The 23,148-nt window shown below is 39.2% G+C and overlaps 1 protein-coding gene across 2 annotated transcripts in view; it reads right to left on the reverse strand.

The window, feature by feature from the left end:
* pde8b (phosphodiesterase 8B) overlaps positions 1-23,148 on the reverse strand; it is a 91,687-nt gene that overhangs the window by 61,164 nt on the left and 7,375 nt on the right. The gene's annotated exons all lie outside the window — the stretch shown is intronic.

The raw sequence follows: 23,148 nt of genomic DNA on the forward strand, positions 1-23,148 counted from the left end.
TACCTCACAGTTTATTTGCTCCACATCTCTCCCTCCATGCCCTTTATCTCTACAAAAACCTGCCTTTCAGTCTGTATACCTCATTTACATCTTCAACTACTTGCTAACTGCTTTTCTTGCTTTGCAGCTGCTCACATCTTGGAGTCATTTCAGCTAATCCTATTGCATTTGTTTTTGTAAAGCACATTACAATGTTAGCTTTGAAAGGTGCTGTACAAATAAACTCTTATTTGCTTACTGAGGTTCAGGTATATCATGTCATTGCATGTAGTGTATACACGCTGTAATGATACAGATAAAACTCTGCGCTCATTGTGAAAGCCTCCTCCTCAGTTTAAATGCACATTTAGCAGAACAGTTTATTCTTCAAAATACAATAAACCTAACAAAGTTACAGTGTGTTTACAGTTTTTCTCAATTGATAAGATACTGTTCCTGAGAAATAGCACACATTTCCCAACACACTGCACACTATTTTTTTGTATTTGAACACAATTCACAAAGCACTGCACGCTTGTGTCAAAAGCGCACTTTATTGTCAAAATTTTAACTTTGTTTTCAAAATTAAGACACACGAAGCAAAAGTAAGACACTGCACTGCTAAATACAAAACACTCCTCTCTCACTGTGTTTTCACAAGAAGTATAAAAAAATGATAGTCCTTAAAAAAATGACAACTTAAACACAAATGCATCCTATAAATGAATCAGAGGAGGCCGTTGCAGTGCCTGACTGTACATTATAAAATAAAAATAATGCTAGACAAAAAATAGAGCACTGTATTGTACACAGTACAGTATGCAAATATTTACACCACGTCTGCATCAATTCTTTCAGCCTGGTCAGACCACAGGACCTCATCAACATCACTAGCTATGTTTTCTCTGAAAGAAAGACCTAGTGTGTCTGATCCAGCCCTGACATGCATCAACAGAAACATCACCACATGCCAAGACCACTGATTGCAAGAGATTTTCCCAAAGTATGGCTGCTGCTCATATACCTTCCACCTCCATGTAGAGAGGAATTCTTCAATAGGATTGATGAAGGGAGAATATGGCGGCAGAAAAACCATTGAACCATTACCGAATCAATAGTCCTCTATAAAACTAACATTGTCCCAGACAACTAGAAAAGCACTCAGAGAGCGCAGTACTCCGCCAAGGCTGCTCAGTTGACGTATCATTTCCGACGGATGAAATCTCTAATAAAAAATGGCCTTGCGCTGAGCACAAGCATGTGTTATGCATGTGCATGTTATGTATGAATACCAAATTGCATGTAAATTACTCTTATAAAAGGCTGTTGATCAGTTCATCACTTTTGGCAAACCTTTGTTTTGCTTTTGTTTGCTGTTAAAATAACCGTTCCTTCCATGCTTTTATTTTGAAGACGTAGTTTTAATGTTGCGGGCTTTTATTTTGTCACCATTCCAGCAGCACAGGAAGTGATTCTCTAAGAAGCGGTTTCTTGACATGACGAAGACGCTGCCGAAAAGTCAGAAAATTCACATAAAGATGAAAGACAACGATTACACGCTGCTGCTGTCTGACAAAGGATGTGTCTAAACTTAGAAGCACCTAGTGGGGACAAGCTCTTACTGTGAAGAAATGAGTGAAGGACAGAAAGGTGAATTTGTGTTCAAAATGAGGCTGGCGGCTCAACTCAACGTGTCTGGCTGGGGTTTGCTACATTGCGTGACCTAAATATGTAGCGGGCGGCAGGAACTGATGGGACTCAGAAACAGCCCACAGTTTAATCATTTGTTCCTTGTATGATTTCCAACTGATAAATCACAGTCAATTTGTAGTACGATCGCAATCATGTGATCATCAGTGGGTAACCGGCACAGTGTTCACATCGTGGTTACAAGGACGCTGTGCCGGCTGCTATATCTCCCAATGGGAAATCTTTAACAAAGCTGTAGATCCAGACTATAAGCTGCATCACTGCCAAAATCTAATCACTTGGTCCTTGTGTCATTTCTGATCTTCTCTGAAAATTTCATCCAAATCTGTTGCTCCGTTTTTCAGTAATGTTTCACACAAACAGACAGACAGACAGATTCACAGATTCACAGATTCACAGACAAACATACACTGATCGTCACATAACTCCGCCCGTTCCTTGGTGGAGTAACAAAAATTGTGTCTTCTTGCCAAACACCCTGCTGCACCGTGTCAGTAGACCCTCACCAAGTCCATCTAGGAAAGTCAACAAATGCTGGGGTTCTATGGGCCCAGAACTGCATGACGGTCAGTTACTCCAAGATTGCTTATTGCAGCACAGAGGGTTACGTTGCCCTGACGCTGTCCTGGGACGTTGATTTTAGCCCGTTGTTCAATGATGTTTCTCCCTCTTCTCCACCTCTTGGCCAGGTTGAAACCAGCCTCATCCACATAGATGTCTTCATGTGTATCATCAGAATCCAACTGAAAAACTCTCTGTAACAAATGTACATGAAACAGAGAAAAAGTCAGTCATGTACACTTTCTGTAATTTTACCAGCACTTGTGAACCAGAATTATGCATTAGATTTTTTACAGTATTCTCAGAACATTTCTGACTGCTTGTATTGTTCCAGTATAGACATGTCACTGAAGTGACAAACAACATTTACATACCATGTAAAGTGGTCCAGGACCAGGTGCATGGGCAGGTCCAGGTCCAGGTTCTGGTTCTGGCCATGATCTGGGTCGTCCACGTCCTCTTCTTCCAACATGACCTCTTGCTCCTCTGACATCCATTCTGAACAGCTAATGCTATTTCCCAGCAGGTTTTATAGTGTGCACTTCATTGGCAAAAGTGTTTTCAGTTTTGACCTGTTGTGTATTAATTGTGACAGCAGTGTTGGAACAGTGTCCCAATTCTGCTTCCTAGTGTTCACTTTTTGAAAAATGTGTGCTATGAGTGAAAAAGTGTGTTCAAATGAGCAAAAAACATATTCAGTCTTTTGCAAAAAGAGTGCAAGAGTTTTGGAAACTGTGTGCAAACCATGAATAGTGTCCAAAATTTTGACAGCAGAGTCCTGTTTTTGAGAAATGTGTGCAGTCAGTTGGTGGCTGTGTGCAGTGAATGGAATTTAGTGTCTTATCAATTGAGAAAAACTGTAATGTAACCCTTTGAAGGTGTCTTCACTATTTAAAATGATGTTAGATCATAAAGATGACCAGTCAGTTTACATTATGGCTACAGAACAGAAAGATGTGTTTTCACTCACATGGCAATGTCTAATAGTTTTCAGCAAGTGACAAAGTATATCTCATCCAGACTTGACCTTGTGAGTGGCTCTTACCTCAGTCTGACAGTTTAGAAATCAGAAGCAGTACCGAATGACGTTATTGTGTCCTTCAAAACGAGGCTAAATCTCTTCTGATCCCGTGCATTATGTCACTTTTATCTGAACCAAATAAAATGTGGTTTTATTTATTATGAATGTTGCCAGATAAATACCCAGCGGTCGGCTTTCATCGCATTATGTTCCTCATCATTGTTAACAGCAGGCCCTGGAGTTCATATGAATGACGGTCCTTGCGACAAGGCCTCATCTTATCTGCGGTGCAGATGGCCTTCTGGAGTGCCTAGATGGGTTTGAGGTTGGCCTCAGTCTGCACACTGCTGCAGTTATCTGTCTTATCTGTTAGACTTCTGTCCACAGCATGAAGTCAATGATACTCACACTGATCAAATGATATTTTGATATAGCTCAGCTGTCATGTGAGCAAACCTTCAAATTTTATGCTCACATTACCAGCAATACTAAACTATAGAGGAAAGTAGTTGATTATAGTCTGTCTCTTTTTGTTGATTCAACCCATAATAACTTATATTTGTACTAATGTTACATATAAGATTTCTCTGAAGAAATAATCCCTTCATGTCCTGAAAAGGCCTAGATGCTTCTTCTAAAATGTACAAATATACAAAGTCATTGCCTCTCTGTCCACCCATACCTCTCTATTGACTGCAGCTCAAGCACACCAGCTCACCTACAACTCCGTTCAAACACTGTAAAATTATTCCACACCACCCAATGGCCAATTGTAACCTTGGAGTGATTCTGCCATAAATGTATGAGCTGGAAACCAGTTATGATGAAGAAGAAGAAGAATGTTACAGAAGGTGCGACCCTGCAAGTTGACAGGATTGGTCCTTTAGGTTTGTTACGTATGAAAACCCAGAAATCTGAATCTGTGTTTTGGAGACTGTCATCAGTACAATGCAGTTTCAAGGTGGAAATGCACAGTCATGACGCTGAATGCTTATTAACGCTCATGATGTGTCTTTTAGCATATATAAAACACCACATAGTTACGTGAAAAAGGTAAAAACAAAGCTTGGTTCTATTTTCTTCCATGTCAGTAAGTTTTAATTTACACATTTTCTGCAATATCAAATGGGCTTGCAGCTAATAATAATTTTCATCAATAACTAATTGGCCAATTATTTCCACCATTTACCAAAAACCGCACACCACAATTTCCTTAAGCACAAAATGATGAAAGAAGTGTCTTATTTCATCAGACCAACTGTTAAAAACCTCAGAACATTCATTTAACTATGATGCGAGACAAGGCAAGGCTGTTGCTGACTCAGAATGAGTCTTTGGGGTGACGACTACGCAGAACAGTAAGCATACTTGGTCCACGTACAGTAAAGGCAATGAGTCTCTGTTTTTGACAGAAATAAAAGCACTTTCCAGTTTTTTTTATAACCACAAAAAAGTTTATACAGATAAAACCCCATGTCATTTATAATTGGTTTTAACATTTACTTTGAAAAATTCAAAAATTTGCACAGTATTTAAAATGATGAACTAGAGAGTTTAACAGGGAAAGCATTATGTGTCCTAAACCCTAGCATGTCATTATATGTTGGTATTTAGCTCGATGCACCACTGTGCTGCAAACAGCTGCAAAAAGCTGCAAAACAAATTTGATTTACAGTGTACCTATTAGAAGTGTTTCGTTGTGTAAACTCTCAAATAATGATGTAAGCATTTGAGTCAAATATCCAGTATTGGTGAAAAGACAAACAAACCACGTTGACTGAAGAGTGGTGACCTGTAAAGGAGAGTGTACTAATACTACTATACTACATTGCGCACCAGAAAAAGGCTTACAATGCCCCAATACATATGTCAAAAATACATCCGGTCTCATTTTGCAGTATGCAAGCCATAATGCTTTTTCTTTTCATTCTGACCCACAATTCTTTGAGCACATTCGTAATAATTCCTCGTTTGAGTAACAAACTGGAGCCACTGACAGCTCACAGACAGGTGATTTCACACTGCAAACTTGGACGGATATACACTACCCGTCCAAAAAAAAAAAAAGTCACACACTAATATTTTGTTGGACCACCTCTAGGTTTGAGAAAGGCACACTGCCACAGCATTTATTTCTGTCCAGAGTTGCATTGATTTTCTGCCAAGATCTTGCATTGATGATGGAAGAGTCGGACGGCTGCGCAAAGTGTTCTCCAGCACATCCCAAAGATTCACTGTGGGGCTGAGGTCTGGACTCTGTGAAGGCCAATCCATGTGTGAAAATGATGTCTCATGCTCCCTGATCCACTCATTCACAATGTGAGTCCAATGAATCTGAACGTTAGTGGGATCCGGACTAAATGCAGCAACCCCAGATCATAACGCTAACCTCCACAGGCTTGTAGGCATTAGGCATGATGAGTGCATCACTTCATCTGCCTGTCTTCTTACCCTGATGCATCCATCACTTTGGAAAATCGCAATTCTGGACTTATCAGACCACATGACCGACCACATTTCTTCCTTGAAGACAATGGCTCACCACTATCCTTCCAGGTTTTAATGATGCATTGGATGGTTCATAACATGATTTTAGTAGTTTCACCAATCTCCTTAGGTGTTTTCTTTGCTTGAAGCAGGCCAATAATTTTACCATTCTGAACAGGGGTGGATCTACTGGGGTGGCATTGGGTGGCAACTGCCACCCCTAGAAGATGCCTTGCCACCCCGGCTGCCACCCCAGTTCTGAATGATCTAATTCAAAAATATGTATATGAAAGGTTGTGGCCGGCCATAAAGAGCGAAAGTCCAGGAAAGACGAATAACGAGTGAAACGCCGATGTCCGAGTGCTTTCAATTCAATTCAATTCAATTTTATTTATATAGCGCCAATTACAGTCAAATTGTCTCGAGACGCTTTACAGAACCCATATGCCTGACCCCCAGAGCAAGCCAAAAGGCGACAGTGGCAAGGAAAACACCCTTTTAACAGGGAAAAAAACCTTGAGCAGAACCCGGCTCTAATGTGGGGGGACCCATCTGCCTGCTGGCCGGGCGGGTTGAGAGGGACAGAAGAAGTAGAGAGGTAGAGATAGAGGGGTAGAGGTAGAGATAGAGGGATACAGATAGAGGGGTAGAGATAGAGAGGTGGGGGGGTGGGACACAAGGACCATAACACAGCCACACATCTGAAGCATCCAGCATCCAGCTCTGGGACCAGGGACACTCGGAGAAAGGACACAGAAAGAAACAGAGTGAATGTAATGCAATAATGGTATATATAGTAAATACATAGGTAGTTAGAGAAGGGCTCAGTGCATCCAGAGAGGTTCCCCAGCAGCCTAGGCCTATAGCAGCATAACTAGGGGCAAACTAAAGGGACGTCAAGAGGGGAAGTCAGTTGTGCAAATGAAAACACCAGCTCACCCCGTCAGGGTCACCCAGTCAGCCCTAACTATAAGCTTTGTCGAAAAGGAAGGTTTTAAGCCTGGTCTTAAAAATAGAGAGGGTGTCCGCCTCCCGAACCCAAACTGGGAGCTGGTTCCACAGGAGAGGTGCCTGATAACTGAAGGCTCTGCCTCCCATTCTACTTTTAGAGATTCTAGGAACAACAAGTAAGTCTGCAGTCTGAGAGTGAAGAGTTCTGCTAGGGTAATATGGTACTATCAGGTCTTTAAGATATGATGGAGATTGGTTGTTAAGAGCTTTATATGTCAGAAGAAGGATTTTGAATTCTATTCTAGATTTAACAGGGAGCCAATGAAGAGAAACCAATATAGGAGAAATATGATCTCTCTTGCTAACTTCCGTCAGTACTCTGGCTGCAGCATTTTGGATCAGCTGTAGATGTTTCAGAGAGCTATTGGGACAACCTGATAATAAGGAATTACAGTAGTCAAGCCTAGAAGTAACAAATGCATGGACTAATTTTTCTGCATCACTCTGAGACAGGATGTTCCTGATTTTCACAATATTTCTCAGGTGGAAAAAGGAAGTCCTACAGATTTGTTTTATGTGCGAGTTAAAGGACATGTCCTGGTCAAAGATAACACCGAGGTTCCTCACAGTAGTACTGGAGGCCAATGTAATGCCATCCAGAGTAACTATATGCTTTGAAAGCAATTCTCTAAGATGTTTGGGGCCAAATACAATGACTTCAGTCTTGTCTGAATTTAGTAGTAAGAAATTATAGGTCATCCAGGTCTTTATGTCCTTAAGACAATCTTGCAGTCTAGCTAGCTGATTAGTTTCATTTGGCTTCATAGATAAATACAATTGAGTGTCGTCAGCATAACAATGGAAATTAATACAGTGCTTCCTAATAATGTTGCCTAAGGGAAGCATGTATAATGTGAACAGTATTGGTCCTAAGACAGAACCCTGAGGAACTCCATGATTAACCCTAGTATGCTCAGAAGAGTCATTGTTGACATGCACAAACTGGAACCTGTCTGATAAGTAGGATTTAAACCAGTCCAGTGCTGTCCCTTTAATGCCAATAGAATGTTCTAGTCGCTGTAATAAAAGTTTGTGGTCGATTGTATCGAATGCTGCACTAAGGTCCAATAAAATAAGTATAGAGACCAGTCCATTATCTGACGCTATGAGAAGGTCATTAGTAACTTTCACCAGAGCTGTTTCTGTGCTATGATGCACTCTGAAGCCTGACTGAAACTCTTCAAACAGGCTATTCCTTTGTAAATGTTCATATAATTGATTTGCAACTGTTCTTTCCAGAATTTTACAGAGAAATGGGAGGTTGGAAATTGGTCTATAGTTGGCTAAAACATCTGGATCTAGAGTGGGCTTTTTAAGTAAAGGTTTGATTACAGCAACCTTAAAAGCCTGTGGTACATAACCTGTTACTAGAGAGAGATTAATCAGATCTAACATTGAGGAATTAATTAAAGGTAAAGCCTCCTTGAACAGTCTAGTTGGGATAGGATCTAAAAGACATGTTGATGGTTTGGATGTAGAAACTATTGAAATGAGTTCAGAGAGATGTATGGGGGTGAAAAATTCTAAATATCCATCTGGTCTTACAGCCAATTCTAAAGTATCTGTACTCGATGATACATCTGTGACATTTGCAGGAAGGGCCAGATTAATTTTTTCTCTAATCGTAATAATTTTATTTGTAAAGAAGCTCATGAAGTTGTTACTGCTCAAAGCTAAAGGAATACAAGTTTCAACAGAGCTCTGACTCTTTGTCAGCCTGGCTACAGTGCTGAAGAGAAACCTGGGGTTGTTCTTGTTTTCCTCTATTAAAGATGAATAATATGTTGTCCTGGCATTACGAAGAGCTTTTTTATAAATTACTAGACTTTTTTTCCAAGCTACATAAACTTCCTCTAAATTAGTGGAGTACCACTTCCTTTCCAGCTTTCGGGACGCCTGCTTTAAAGTCCGCAGCTGGGAATTATACCAAGGAGCAGGTCCTCTCTGAGATAGAACTTTCTTTTTTACAGGTGCAACACTATCAAGTGTTGTACGCAGTGAGGCTGCAGCATTATTAACAATATAATCCACTTCTGTGGGGGTAAAATTATAATATTTCCCTTCCATTATATCAGTAAGTGGTGCTGGACTAAATAGAGAGGGTATTATTTCCTTAAATTTAGTCACCGAATTGTGAGACAGACATCTACTGTAATGATATTTATTCTTAACTCCTATACAATCTATTGTTGTAAATTGAAATGTTATCATAAAATGGTCAGAAAGAAGAGGGTTCCGGGGAAATACTGTTAACTGTTTGATTTCTATGCCATAAGTCAGAACGAGGTCAAGGGTATGATTAAAACTATGAGTTGGTTTATTTACATGTTGAGAAAACCCAATTGAGTCTAATATTGAATTAAAAGCAGTCGTAAGGCTGTCACTGTCCACGTCAACATGAATGTTGAAGTCACCCACAATAATGACTTTATCTGAGCTGAGCACTAAATCAGATAAAAAGTCTGAGAATTGAGATAAAAACTCAGAGTAAGGAGCAGGAGGACGATATACAACAACAAATAAAACTGGTTTCTGAGCTTTTAAATCTGGATGAGAGAGACTGAGAGTAAGATTTTCAAATGAACTGTAACTAGGTTTAGGTCTCTGGTTCATTTTTAAGCTAGAGAGGTAAATTGCTGCCACTCCTCCTCCTCGGCCCGTGATTCGAGGAACATGACAGTTAGTATGACTAGTAGGAGTTGATTCATTTAGACTAACATATTCTTCCTGCTGCAACCAGGTTTCAGTCAAGCAGAACAAATCAATCTGGTTATCAGTTATCAAATCATTTACTAACAGAGATTTAGACGAGAGAGATCTAATATTTAACAGACCACATTTAATTGTCCTGTTTCTTCGCTCAGTTGAAATAGTGGTATTAATTTTAATTAGATTTTTATGGTTACTATGTCTTTTGTTTAGTTTTGATTTGCTTAATTTATTGAATTTTGGTGGTCGGGGGACAGACACAGTCTCAATAAAGCTAAGTGATTTACTGGAGGGTGACAGCTGAGAGGAAACTGCAGAGAGGTGTGGAAGACTACAACTCTGCATCCTGGTCTGAACTCTGGGTTGTCATGCTTTAGGAGTTCTAATAAAATCAGCCATATTTCTAGAAATGAGAGCTGCACCAGCCAAAGTGGGATGGATGCCGTCTCTCCTAATCAGACCAGGTTTTCCCCAGAAAGAGCTCCAATTGTCTATAAAGCCAACGTCGTTTGCAGTACACCACGTAGACGACCAGCGGCGAAACGATGCCATACGGCTAAACATATCATCGCTTGTCAGATCAGGCAGGGGTCCAGAGAAAACTACGGCGTCCGACATGGTTTTGGCAAAGTTACACACCGATGCCACACTAACTTTGGTGACCTCCGATTGGCGTAACCGGGTGTCATTACCGCCGACATGAATAACAATCTTACTGTATTTACGATTATCTTTAGCCAGCAGTTTCAAATTTGCTTCTATGTCGCCCGCTCTGGCTCCTGGGAGGCATTTTACTATGGTCGCTGGTGTCGCTAGCTTCACGTTTCTGACTACGGAGCTGCCAATGATCAGAGTTGGTTTCTCAGCGGGTGTGTCATTGAGTGGGGAAAAACGATTAGAAACGTGAAGCGGTTTGTGGTGTGCCGGGACAGCGGGCTTGAGCTTAGGACTACGTTTCCTACGAACTGTCACCCAGCTACCCTGACTTCCTGGCTGCTCGGGAGCTGCTAGGGTACGGCTAGCAGAAGCTACACTAGCAGCTATATTATTGCGGTCCGCACCGGCTAAGGGAGCCTGGCTAACAGCTAGCGGGGTGTTTTCCATGGTGTGGAGCCGCGCTTCCAATTCAGAGAGCCTCGCCTCCAAAGCTACAAACAGACTGCATTTATTACAGGTATCATTATCACTAAAGGAGGCAGAGGAGTAACTAAACATGTGACACACTGAGCAGGAAAGAGAAGGAGAGGAAGAGGGAGAAGCCATGCTAACTGCTAAGTGCTAGGCTAGCGGACAGAGATAACAGATTAACTTAGAATTAAGTACTGAGAGGGTGCGTGAAGAAAACGAGTGTATGTTACGATTCAAATATTACCGCTACACACAGATTTAATGAATATCAAATTAGATGGAGTGGATAAGCTACAACAGTCACAGAACACAACACAGCGCTACAACAGGAAGTGACGCAATACGCTCACCGTAACGTCAGACGTCAGCAGGGAGAAACATCAACATCGTAAAAGATGTCTTTCGAATGCACCATGTGACGTCACGTCCTGTACAGTCTATGCTGCTACAGATACGAGGCGACACGACCCTCCTGAGGGGGCTGCTCTTAGACCTCACTCATGGATGACAGCTGGACTTCGGTGTGACAGTAAGACACTAGTTAGACTGGGTTAGACTACATGCTAATATAACTGTTCACTATGTATTAAATGCTAATAGTGTCTAAATTCACATAAAGTGTTTGCTTGCGAGATGAGCCACAGTTTCCAGTGAGCCTGGGCCTTGCTAATTTTTACTTCTGTAGCTAGCTAATGTTAGAGAACAGCCACAGAAGGGTGGTGGGGGATCGTCTGTGGAAGTTTTTCTCTTCTTTTTTTTGATAATTACAACCTGTGGTTCTATCAACAGGCTGTAAGTCAATAGAGATCACACATTCACTAAGACTTTACATGACATTAAAGTGTAACCAAACCCCCAGTCACACCAGGTTTTCATGCACTGTTTGAAAACTACATCCTGCTTGTTTAATGCTGGTTTTTTTCGTTTTTTTTATAATTTTGGTGTCAAGGTCATAATAACACCAACATTGATGTGTTTCATCACAGTACAGTCATATCATTTAGTTTACAGCTGAAAAAACCTTTACATGTTAAGTATCTCTTTAAAGGTTTAAATTGTACACATCAGATTGTATCATAGTTAATAATGAAATTTATCAAAGGAAAAAACATAGTTCAGTCAGTGTGATTCTTGTAGGAGACAGTAAAGAATGAAGAGGAAGGGAACCACCAGCAGCTTTTCCCAGCCTAAAAGAAGAGAGGAGGAAGAGCATCCCGGAGAGGAGATGGAGGAGGAAGAGTTAAGAGAAAGAAATGAAGGCATGCAGAGCTCAGACAGCGAAAGGTAAATCAGACTATCTCTGGTCCAGCTGGTCCACATGTTATGAATATTGCTTTAGTATAATATATCTGAGTAAGAGGTACACCTGTCGCAATAATTACCTTTTTGGACAAATTATTATCTGATGTAGTTAGTCTTTTAATTTTAAGATGATAAGTAGATCCTTAATTCTTAAGAATATCCAAATATTGGAATTATAGAATTATTGTAAGAAATGTCTCAAATAAAGAGCATCAAAAAATAAAACCACAAATCTAAGACAACAAATAAAATTATCTGGACTCTGACTCTGTTCTAGATGAAATAATAATGTAATCATTGTGGCAGGCTGAACATAAGCATAGGTCACACAAATGTAGATTTCCCAAAACAGTGCATAAGAGAGACATTGTCTAGTCTTAATGTAATTTGCTGCTAAATTTAAGAAACATTTTTAACATATCTAGCATTTGGTTTCTTCAAAGTGTATAAGGTTGACTTTATTTCAGTTTAAATCTTTCCCCCTTTCTGCTAGACATATCAAATCACATAATGTGATTGACAGCTAATAAGAACAATTCATGTTTAGGATTGGCTGACAAATACAAATGATATTTACTTATTTAACATACTTATTTCAGCAGTATTTGTGTCAATTTGATAACGCCTGCTGGTTGGTTTCATCCAAATCCATCATTCCATTTTTGAGTGATGTTGCTAACAGACAGACAGACAAACCAATGCCAATCATCACATAACTCTGCCAAGGCTCTGCCTCCTTGGCAGAGTGTATGTATATATATATATATATATATATATATATATATATATATATATATATATATATATATATATATATATATATATATATATATATATGTATATATATATATATATATACATATATATATATATATATATATATGTGTATATATATATATATATATATATATATATATATATATATATATATGCCACCCCCTAAAATGTATCTGCCACCCCTTTGCCACCCTATTAATTTTTCTCTAGATCCGCCACTGATTCTGAAACAGATTAACAACCTTTCCATGACCACAGGATATGTCTTCCGACACGGTTGTTTCAGAAATGAGAAGCTCCTCACTGCATCAGTAGGGTTAAATAAGTTGTTGCAGCTGAAACATATTCATCAGTGCAGTAATTATCCAGTGGAAGGCTCTTACCTATTTGCTTAGTAAACCCTTTGATGCACAACGTGGGTCAAGAGATACCCATTTTCCATTCAATTTGGTCACTTTTGACCCATGTTGGGCATCAAAAGGGTTAAATCCAGGTGGCGACTTTTTTTTTTTTTTGGACAGGCAGTGTATGAGCAAGACAGTCAAAACTTATGAAAAAGTAGTTTGTCCCAACTGTAGACATACTTCATGTAATAGAATGTACTTTAAAGATCAGCTGCAATATGCACTGAAAGGAAAAAGAATGTGTTTATCCCAGTGTATGCTTTATTTGCAATTTGTACAAAAAAAGCAAAAGTGAAGCAGGCTGAGATCCAAACTCTATTACATTTATAAATTCAAATCTACAGTCTAAGATGTGAGTCACTTGTCAAAACCCTGTTACAACTCATTCTTCTGTACTAGACCAAAAAGGAACATGGAAACATGACTATGCTTAATAAAAATTCCGACTATGCTTCAATGAGATAACATGTAAACACACACCTACAGGAACTTCGTTGTGTGTAAACAGTTATCCCAGTCCAACACTGAAACTATTTTCCATGATGCCATTCCGCCCCTTACATCCACACTCAGAGTATGACCACACAGAGGGTAAATCAGAGAATAAGCTATAAAAGAACACGTATTTACAATCATACTTTGAGGTTGTCACTTAAAGACCACAATCCACACACTGTGGTTAAATGTTAGGAAAAGCAGCAAAAACTCTGTGTTGCTGTAAATGTTTACTGTTGACAGTGACATTGTCAGTACAGAAACATGAAATGGCAATAAGACATAACATCGATAATGACTAATGATGATAACTTCCACACAAAATGCTGCTATTTATAGTCCACAGGAGGACAGTCTATGCATGGTACAGCAGACAAAGCGTCGTAATGACCTCAACCAGGTGTGCTGTGTTTTGTTAATGATGAAAAGTATAGTAGAAAAAGTAGAAAAAGAAAATTTTCCAGATATACTCAGCTTACTATGGATGTAGCCCCAGTTCATGATTTCACAAAGAATACTTACATCACATACCATCCAATGTTATGCACTGCACTACTGATGTGTGCGAGAAATTTCAGCAATCTGAGTCACATTATATGGTGAAGGAGGTTACATCAACATAAGAAGGCCTGACTGATATTGGATTCTTCAGGCCGATGTTGATCCTGATTTTTACACTCTATAAAGATTCCAAACTGACAAATCAGCTGATATTGTTTAAATATATGCGTGTATACACTACCACTGAAAAGTCTGGGATCACTTAGAAATGTATTTTTGAAAGAAAGGCATTTTTTTAAAATGAGGATAACATTAAATTAATTAGAAATCCAATGTAGACATTGTTTATGTGGTAAATGATTATTCTAGCTGGAAATAGCTGATTTTTAATGGAATATCTACATAGGTGTACAGAGGAACATTTCTAGCAACCATCACTCCTGTGTTCTAATGGTACGTATGTTTGGGTAATGGTGGGATCATTGTTTATTAACTTTCCGGCATCGTATTTCACACAGTAGGAAGCAGCTTTCTGTGAAGACACCACATGACCCTGCACCACCATCTGTTCAGCTGTGATACATTCCCTGCTACATGTGCTGCAGTGTGGAGCGTATCTTAAAGAACAGAGTTAGAGCTGCTCTGCTGGACAAACTATGAGATGACACAATTTCTAAATTACCCCAAACATCTTTTTCTACAATTGTTTGCTCCTATATTTTATATATATATATATATATATATATATATATATATATATATATATATATATATATATATATATATATATATATATATATATATATATATATATATGTACAGTATCTCACAAAAGTGAGTCCACCCCTTGCATTTCTCCAAATATTTAATGATATCTATTCATGGGACAACACTGACGAAATGAAACTTTCATACAATGTAAAGTAGTCACCGCACAGCTTGGATAACAGTGTACATTTTATCTTCCCATCAAAATAACTAAAAGACAGCCATTAATGTCTAAACTGCTGGCAACAAAAGTGAGTACACCCCTAACTGAAAATGTCCAAATTGGGCCCAAGTGTCAATATTTTGTGTGGCCACCATTATTTTCCAGCACTGCCTTCACCCTTCTGGGCATGGAGTTCACCAGAGCTTCACAGGTTGCCACTGGAATCATCTCCCACTCCTCCATGATGACATCACGGAGCTGGTGGATGTTAGAGACCTTACGCTCCTCCACCTTCCATTTAAGGATGCCCCACAGATGCTCAATTGGGTTTAGGTCTGGAGACATGCTTGGCCAGTCCATCACCTTTACTCTCAGCTTCTCTAGCAAGGCAGTGGTCATCTTGGAGGTGTGTTTGGGGTCATTATCATGTTGGAATAATGCCCTGCGGCCCAGCTTCTTAAGGGAGGGGATCATGCTCTGCTTCAGTATGTCACAGTACATTTTGGCATTCATGCTTCCCTCAATAAACTGTAATTTTCCAGTGCCGGCAGCACTCATACAGCCCCAGACCATGACACTCCCACCACCATGCTTGACTGTAGGCAAGACACACTTGTCTTTGTACTCCTCACCTGGCTGCCGCCACACACGCTTGACACCATCTGAACCAAATAAGTTTATCTTGGTCTCATCAGACCACAGGACATGGTTCCAGTAATCCATATCCTTAGTCTGCTTGTCTTCAGCAAACTGTTTGCGGGCTTCCTTGTGCATCATCTTTAGAAGAGGCTTTCTTCTGGGACGACAGCCATAGAGGCCAATTTGATGCAGTGTGTGGCGTATGGTCTGAGCACTGACAGGCTGACCCCCCACCCCTCCAACCTCTGCAGCAATGCTGGCAGCACTCCTACGCCTATTTCCCAAAGACAGCCTGTGGATTCGACGCCGAGCACGTGCACTCAACTTCTTTGGTCGACCATGGCGAGGCCTGTTCTGAGTGGAACCGGTCCTCTTAAACCGCTGGATGCTCTTGGCCACCGTGCTGCAGCTCAATTTCAGGGTGATGGCAATCTTCTTATAGCCTAAGCCATCGTTATGTAGAGCAACAATCCTTTTTCTCAGATCCTCAGAGAGTTCTTTGCCATGAGGTGCCATGTTGAACTTCCAGTGACCAATGTGAGATGTGTGAGAGTGATATTACCAAATTAAACACACCTGCTCACCTTTCACACCTGAGACCTTTTAACGCTAACAAGTCACATGAAACTGGGGATGGAAAATGTGCACTTGGGCCCAATTTGGACATTTTCAGTTCAGGGTGTACTCACTTTTGTTGCCAGCAGTTTAGACATTAATGGCTGTGTTTTAGTTATTTTGATGGGAAGATAAAATGTACACTGTTATCCAAGCTGTACGGTGACTACTTTACATTGTATGAAAGTTTCATTTCGTCAGTGTTGTCCCATGAATAGATATCATTAAATATTTGGAGAAATGCAAGGGGTGGACTCACTTTTGTGAGATACTATATATATATATATATATATATATATATATATATATATATATATATATGTGGCCCTGCGACAAACTGGCAACCTGTCCAGGGTGTCCCCTGCCTTCACCTGAGTCAGCTGGGATAGGTTCCAGCCCCCCGCGACCCTAATGAGGATTAAGCGGTCTATAGATGATGGATGGATGGATGGATCTTTTTCTACATTGTGATATACAAACAAACTAACAAAACCCAAACATATAAACAAACAAACAAAAAATATACACGCTGAATCTGATGTCTGATATGTGTGCCAGACGAATATTGGTTGATAATATCAGAGAACTGATATATTGGTCGGGCTCTATATAGTAGCACTCTGGCCTTGTTTTTAACCCTTTGATGTGCAACATTGGTCAACTGTCCCAGATCCAATGGAAAATGGGAATCTCCTGACCCACACTGCACATCAAAGGGTTATGGAAATCATAAAAGATATGGGCTTTGTGTGCACTGAGCTTATACACAGCTGTCGGCTGTACATCCCAAAAAGCTATGTTATTAAAGTTACTTTAACTTTAGTAGAGTAATTTTATTCTCAATTACATTTTCATGGGAACTTATTTTCTGCTTGTTTATGTTTGTTTGTATCGCAGAAACATTTCAAATCAGCATACCATCCATCCATTATCTATACACTGCTTAATCTTCATTAGGGTTGCGGGGGGCTGGAGTCTATCCCAGCTGACTTAGGGTGAAGACAGGGGACACCCTGGACAGGTCACCAGTCTGTCACAGGGCTACACATAGAGACAATCACACTTGGATTCACACCTACAGACAATTTAGAAACACCAATTAAACGCCTGTTTTTGGACTGTTGGAGGAAGCCGGAGTACCCAGAGAAAACCCACGCATGTACAGGGAGAACATGCAAACTCCATGCAGAAAGATCCCAGGAAACCCGGGACACAAACCGGGGATCTTCTAGCTGCAAGGCAAAAGTGCTAACCACCAAATCACTATGCAGCCCCAATCAGCATACCCTTGCCATTTATTATGTTGTTTCACTGTCGCTCCTTTTCAGCCAACCAGTTATATAATAGATGAAGCAGGACTCGTCACCCTGGTAACACTGAAAATCAATGCTTCAAACATAAACATAAGAAGACATAAGCAAAGTGTTCTACAGGCGTTTTTCCACTGTCCATACAAAAAAAAACAATTCAAATGTGCTCAATCTGTAAAGATTGCTTCTTTACCATGAAAAACATTAACTATATTTTCCAGATTTAACCAGTTTACTCTGAATAGTACTGCCTGTTGTTGTGCATCACTGATGCCTGTGAATAAGATCAATAATGTGAGTTAGTGTATGTGGAGAGAAGGATTATGTAAACATATGAGGGACTGTAGCCTGTAGCACTCTAGCCTTGTTTTTGAGACATCATAAAGAATAGGGGCTTTACGTACACTGAGCTTTAGCATATACGGTTACATAATTGTGATGTGTAAACCAAAATTACAACCTGAGAGCATATGCAACAAAGGTTAATGGATCTAAGGTCAGAGTGCCACAGAACTTATTGTGGCTACACATTTTCTTTTGGATTTTTTTGCAGCACAGTGAAATTCTTTAGTCTTTGTATGACACAGTTTTTTTTAGGGAGTGTACGGTTATTCATAATAAAGCAGCCCCGGAACAGAGACGTGCCCAAAAACACACAACCTTCTTTTCAGGAAGCCTGACCCCCACTGTTACTTCTTAGTGTCTATTAGATCTGCAAATCTATTCATCTGCTCTGCATCTCCAACCACATTTTCATGTCTTCTCACCATAATGCTGTCCTTTTGTTGCTTCTTGTTGCTAACCTGCAAGTTTGTTTTCATCTCTACAGGAAGCCTCATATTTTATCACTTTTCCTGCACACTGTTAATGTTATCATCCTTTTTCTAATCTCAAAAGATTTTTGTAATTCTGTTTGCACGAAAAAACAAAAGAGGAAAAGATTTTAACCCCCCGATTTCCAAAATCTGCCAGTGTGAAAGGCATGTTTCCTTCAAAAAAATGTCAAAATTACATCAGTTATCAGAGCCAGACACTGGAAAGACAGAAAGCTTTTCTTGAACTGCTAATCTCTGATGGTGCTGTGCAACCAAATCTAAGCTTAAAATCATGATATTTCATCCAAATCATTTATTCATTTAAAAAACTGCCAAAAAAAAAATAATCATTGACACCGACCAGATTTTGTTGAAATTAAAAAATTCTGCACTCCTCGGCACCACCTTGAAGCCATTAGTGGCTCAGCTGTGACCAAAAGTGGCGCAACAGAAATTAGGTGAGTGTTCAGATGAACTGCAGGATGTGTTTAACTGGAGCAGGTAGAAGACAAGCATGATAACAAAGTAAAAATGTAAGAAGCAAAACATTTATATTATGTAGTCATCACCACCTTTTTCCTAGTATTATTACACTGCCAAGGAAGTGGCAGGAGTTATGTGATGATCTGTTTGTCTGTCTCTGTCTGTCTGCGTGTGTGTGTGTCTGTCTGTCTATCTGTTGGCAGCATTACTCAAAAACAGACTAATGGATTTGGATGAAATTTTCAGGGAAGGTCAGAAATGACACAAGGACCAAGTGATTGGATTTTACCATTATGCGGCTTATAGTCTGGATCCACGGATTTGTTCAAGATTTCTGTCTCATTGTGAGATAGTGTCACAGTATCACTGTAACTATGACAACAAATGAACACTACATCAGCTGCCTGCTGATGATCACATGATTGTGATTCTACTACAAATCCACCGCTGTGGACTTATGGGGACTGATCTGTTGGAAATGATACAAGGAACAATTGAGTAAATTGTGGGGGTGTTTCCGAGTCCCAAGAATTCCCACCAGCCGCTACATATTTAGGTCACGCAATTCCATACACAATGTACACATGCATAACACACGCCTGTGTTCAGCGTAAGGTCATTTTGTTTGTGAGTCTATATAATCTATATCTACATCTATATTAAATGGCTACATCCTATGTTGCTGTGATTTCTGATCATCAATGACTAATAAACAAATGCTGCATTTCTAAAAAATAATGCTGCCTTTCTGGAAATGCCATATGGGGGAGTAATGTACTCTGTCAGTGCTTTTCTAGTTAACACCTGTGGAAACTTTTAAAAAAATGCTGATTTTTTTTACTGTTTCTAAAATAAATAACAACAAATATGAAATTTTGCTTTTACTTTTTCTCTTTTTTGGGAGGGGGGTAGGGTATTTATAGCTTTATAACTGAGCAATGCCCAGAAACTGTTTGTAGTTCAGAGGGTTACAGACACTTTCTATGAAGCTACTGTCAGGTTCTCTGTTAACTGGCTTTGGTTTGCTTGTGTGATCATTTCTTTTTCTGAACACAGAACCTGCATTGTTGAACTTTTGTGTGTCTAAATGAAAGGTGGCTGCGATGATGGTGAGAAACAGCTAATTCATGCTCTTGTACGTATGTTCTTACTAGTCAGGGAGCCCTGTGGGGAAGTCTGTACAGGACACCAGAATCAGCTCCCTTACATGTGACTGACCAGAGGGGTAAACAAATGACTTGTGTATATAAACATGCACACACATACACACACAAAACCACATGGGAGCATGATCAACATCATGGCAAATTATCAAGATCCTGCAGGGTAAGGCAGATGGTTTTAATAATAAATGGTATCATTGATCCTCCCTCAGTCTTTGGTGATGGAGGGGAACTGAGGGAGGCAGAGGAACAGCTGACAAACTGACACACTCCACACACATGCTATCAATACCAAACCCACACAAGTCCATAAAACATGTTAAACTGCTGGTCCTAAATATACTACCTTTCAAAAGTTTGGGGTCACTTGGAAATGTATTTATTTTTGACAGAAAAGTCCGTTTTTGTCAATGAAGATAACATTAATCAGAAATACAGTCGAGACATTTTTAATGTGGTAAATGACTATTCTAGCTGGAAACGGCAGATTTTCAGCTATTTGTACTTTGCTTAAGTAGTTCAATTTCATGCTACTTTCTATTTTAACTTCAGTTCAGGGTGGCAAAGTTTTCTTTTTATTCTACTTCATTTACATCACTGCTACAGTTGCTAGCCATTTACAAATTAAGACTTTACATACAGTAAAAATACTGTATGTAAAGTCAGAGTAACTGTCATTTTCCAGAAATATGAGTCATTGAGTCATTGTTCTACTTTAAATCTCCTAACATGCACAGATTTAGGTGTATATGCGTATATGGGCGTAGGCTTCAATTGAAGGTTGGGGTGGACACTAAGTGTGGGGTGTGGGGGTCCTTCTGGTGAGTTCCAGTGCACCAATTTGTTCCTTTTCTGCTTCAGTTTATAATGTAAATACCTTTGTTTATGAGTTCTGGTACCTGGTGATAATTCAACATATACTGTAATACACTACTGCTCAAAAGTTTGGGGTCACTTAGAATGTTTTTATTTTTGAAAGAAAAGCATTTTTTTTCAATGAAGATAAAATTAAATGAATCAGAAATAGTGTCCAAACACTGTTAATGTGGTAAATGATTATTCTAGATGGAAACGACTGATTTTTAATGGATTATTTACACAGGGGTACAGAGGAACATTTCCAGCAACCATCACTTCTGTATTCTAATGCTACATTGTGTTAGATAATGGTGTTGAAAGGCTAATTGATGATTAGAAATCCCTTGTGCAGTTATGTTAGCACATGAATAAAAGTGAGATTTTTCATGGAAAACATGAAATTGTCTGGGTGACCCCAAACCTTTGAATGGTAGTGTATGTTTCGACAAATTCAGCTCATGATGATATTAAATTAAATCTTATTCAGTAAAATGAGTCATAGCGTGCCTGCTTTCTTCCCTGTTTGGACCAGACAGCACAAGTTCATGGTAAAAAATAACAAAAAGTGAGAAGAGCACACAGAAAACTAAAAGTTCAACAAAGAATTAGGAATTACTTTAAGAAAACAGATCCACAAATGTGAGAGAATGCCAGTTTGCGTTTCACAACAGGTTTGGCTAAAAAGAGGCAGAATTTTATCTCACTTAGTTTGATCTGGGCCTGAATGGGTTAATGTACTCTGAGAGTCTGATGACAGGATCATCTGCTACACCACTTGTTAAGAAAACACAGCTATATCCTCTAGGGTTCGATCATAAATATGAAGAAGTATCTGTTCACATGCTTCCTCATGAGAGGGATCCATCAGCGAGTAAAGAGCACACGAACTACATGACAGGATGTGAAAGCTGCGAAGCAAAGACGAGATGTTCTCATGGATCTGATGCATTAACTTCAGTTATTAACATCTATTTATTTGGCATGAGGAGCTCCTACTAAAGTTCTTTCATGACGTTCTTTGGAAGCAGAAGTTAGACAAAAAAAAATCTGCCTAAGGTGCACAGACTTTATCTGTCAAGGAAGGAGGAGAACGTGTTCCTGAAAACGATTTTTAAAAATAGTTTTTGAGGATGAGATGGTGACACTTTTCATTAGACAATCTGATTTTTGCACAGTGGATTATACATTTAAGTCAAAGGTCAAATACTGGACTTGCAACATCTCCCACTAAGATCAAAATGAGCGATTAACTTCAATGACTAACTTGTGTTTTACTTTATGACCTAATGATTTATTTATTAGATGAATAGTCCATAACACAGCAATTTGCTTTTTGCTTTGAAGTAAACTTCAGGAAGCCAGCAGGAGAATATTTCTTCTTTAAATTCCAGGGCAGAGCAGTTGTTGGCTGAAACTATCCAGGATTTAACTTAGTTTAATGTTTGAACCCAAGTTGACTGACGATTCTTTGACTCTTGGCACTTGCTGCTTAAGAAATAACCAGATGGATCTACATTTTTGCTCATTCTTTAAAAAATAAACAACAGTTTGTAAATAAGTTTTACTTGTAGCACATGTTCAAACTATACATACTCCCACAGCAGAGAGCTGATAGTCACGGAAGTCAGGAGCTCTGGGAGGAGTACAGGAAGTTAGCCTGAAGAGTTATTTAACATTCATAATGGTTTATGAACCACTGCAATGTACATTTGCAAGCAAATATAAGAGTTTATTACTGTATTTGTCCACAATTACAACTCTTCCTGTGGACAAACTGAAGTACAGGGCGCTGCAAATAGATAAAATCTCAGCAACCAAAAAGAATAAACACTGAGAATGTCCTTTAATTGCTTTCAAACACAGAATAGTGTGTTATAAACCACCGTAAGTCTTATTTTAGATCTTATGTCAGCTCCATGTTATTAATGAGGCACTGACTGATGAATGCCCTGTCTTTTAAATACATGCATCTATGGTTTACAACACGCTATAAAGCACACTCACAAGCAGGCTAATGCGTTTATTAATGTATTTGTTGACAATTATAACTCCTCCTGTGGACACACTGAAGGAGGGGGCTGTGTAAACAGATGGTATAAACAAATAATGAATTAAATGAATTATATGCAATATGTCTTTATCACTTTAAATTCTCTTTATCTGCATATAAATACATAATAGTGTTTTATTAACTGTTACAAAAGCCTCTTAAAAAGTAGGTATGTACACTATGTACAGTCCAATACATA

Source organism: Amphiprion ocellaris, chromosome 17 (assembly GCF_022539595.1).
Source record: "Amphiprion ocellaris isolate individual 3 ecotype Okinawa chromosome 17, ASM2253959v1, whole genome shotgun sequence".
NCBI lineage: Eukaryota > Metazoa > Chordata > Actinopteri > Pomacentridae > Amphiprion > Amphiprion ocellaris.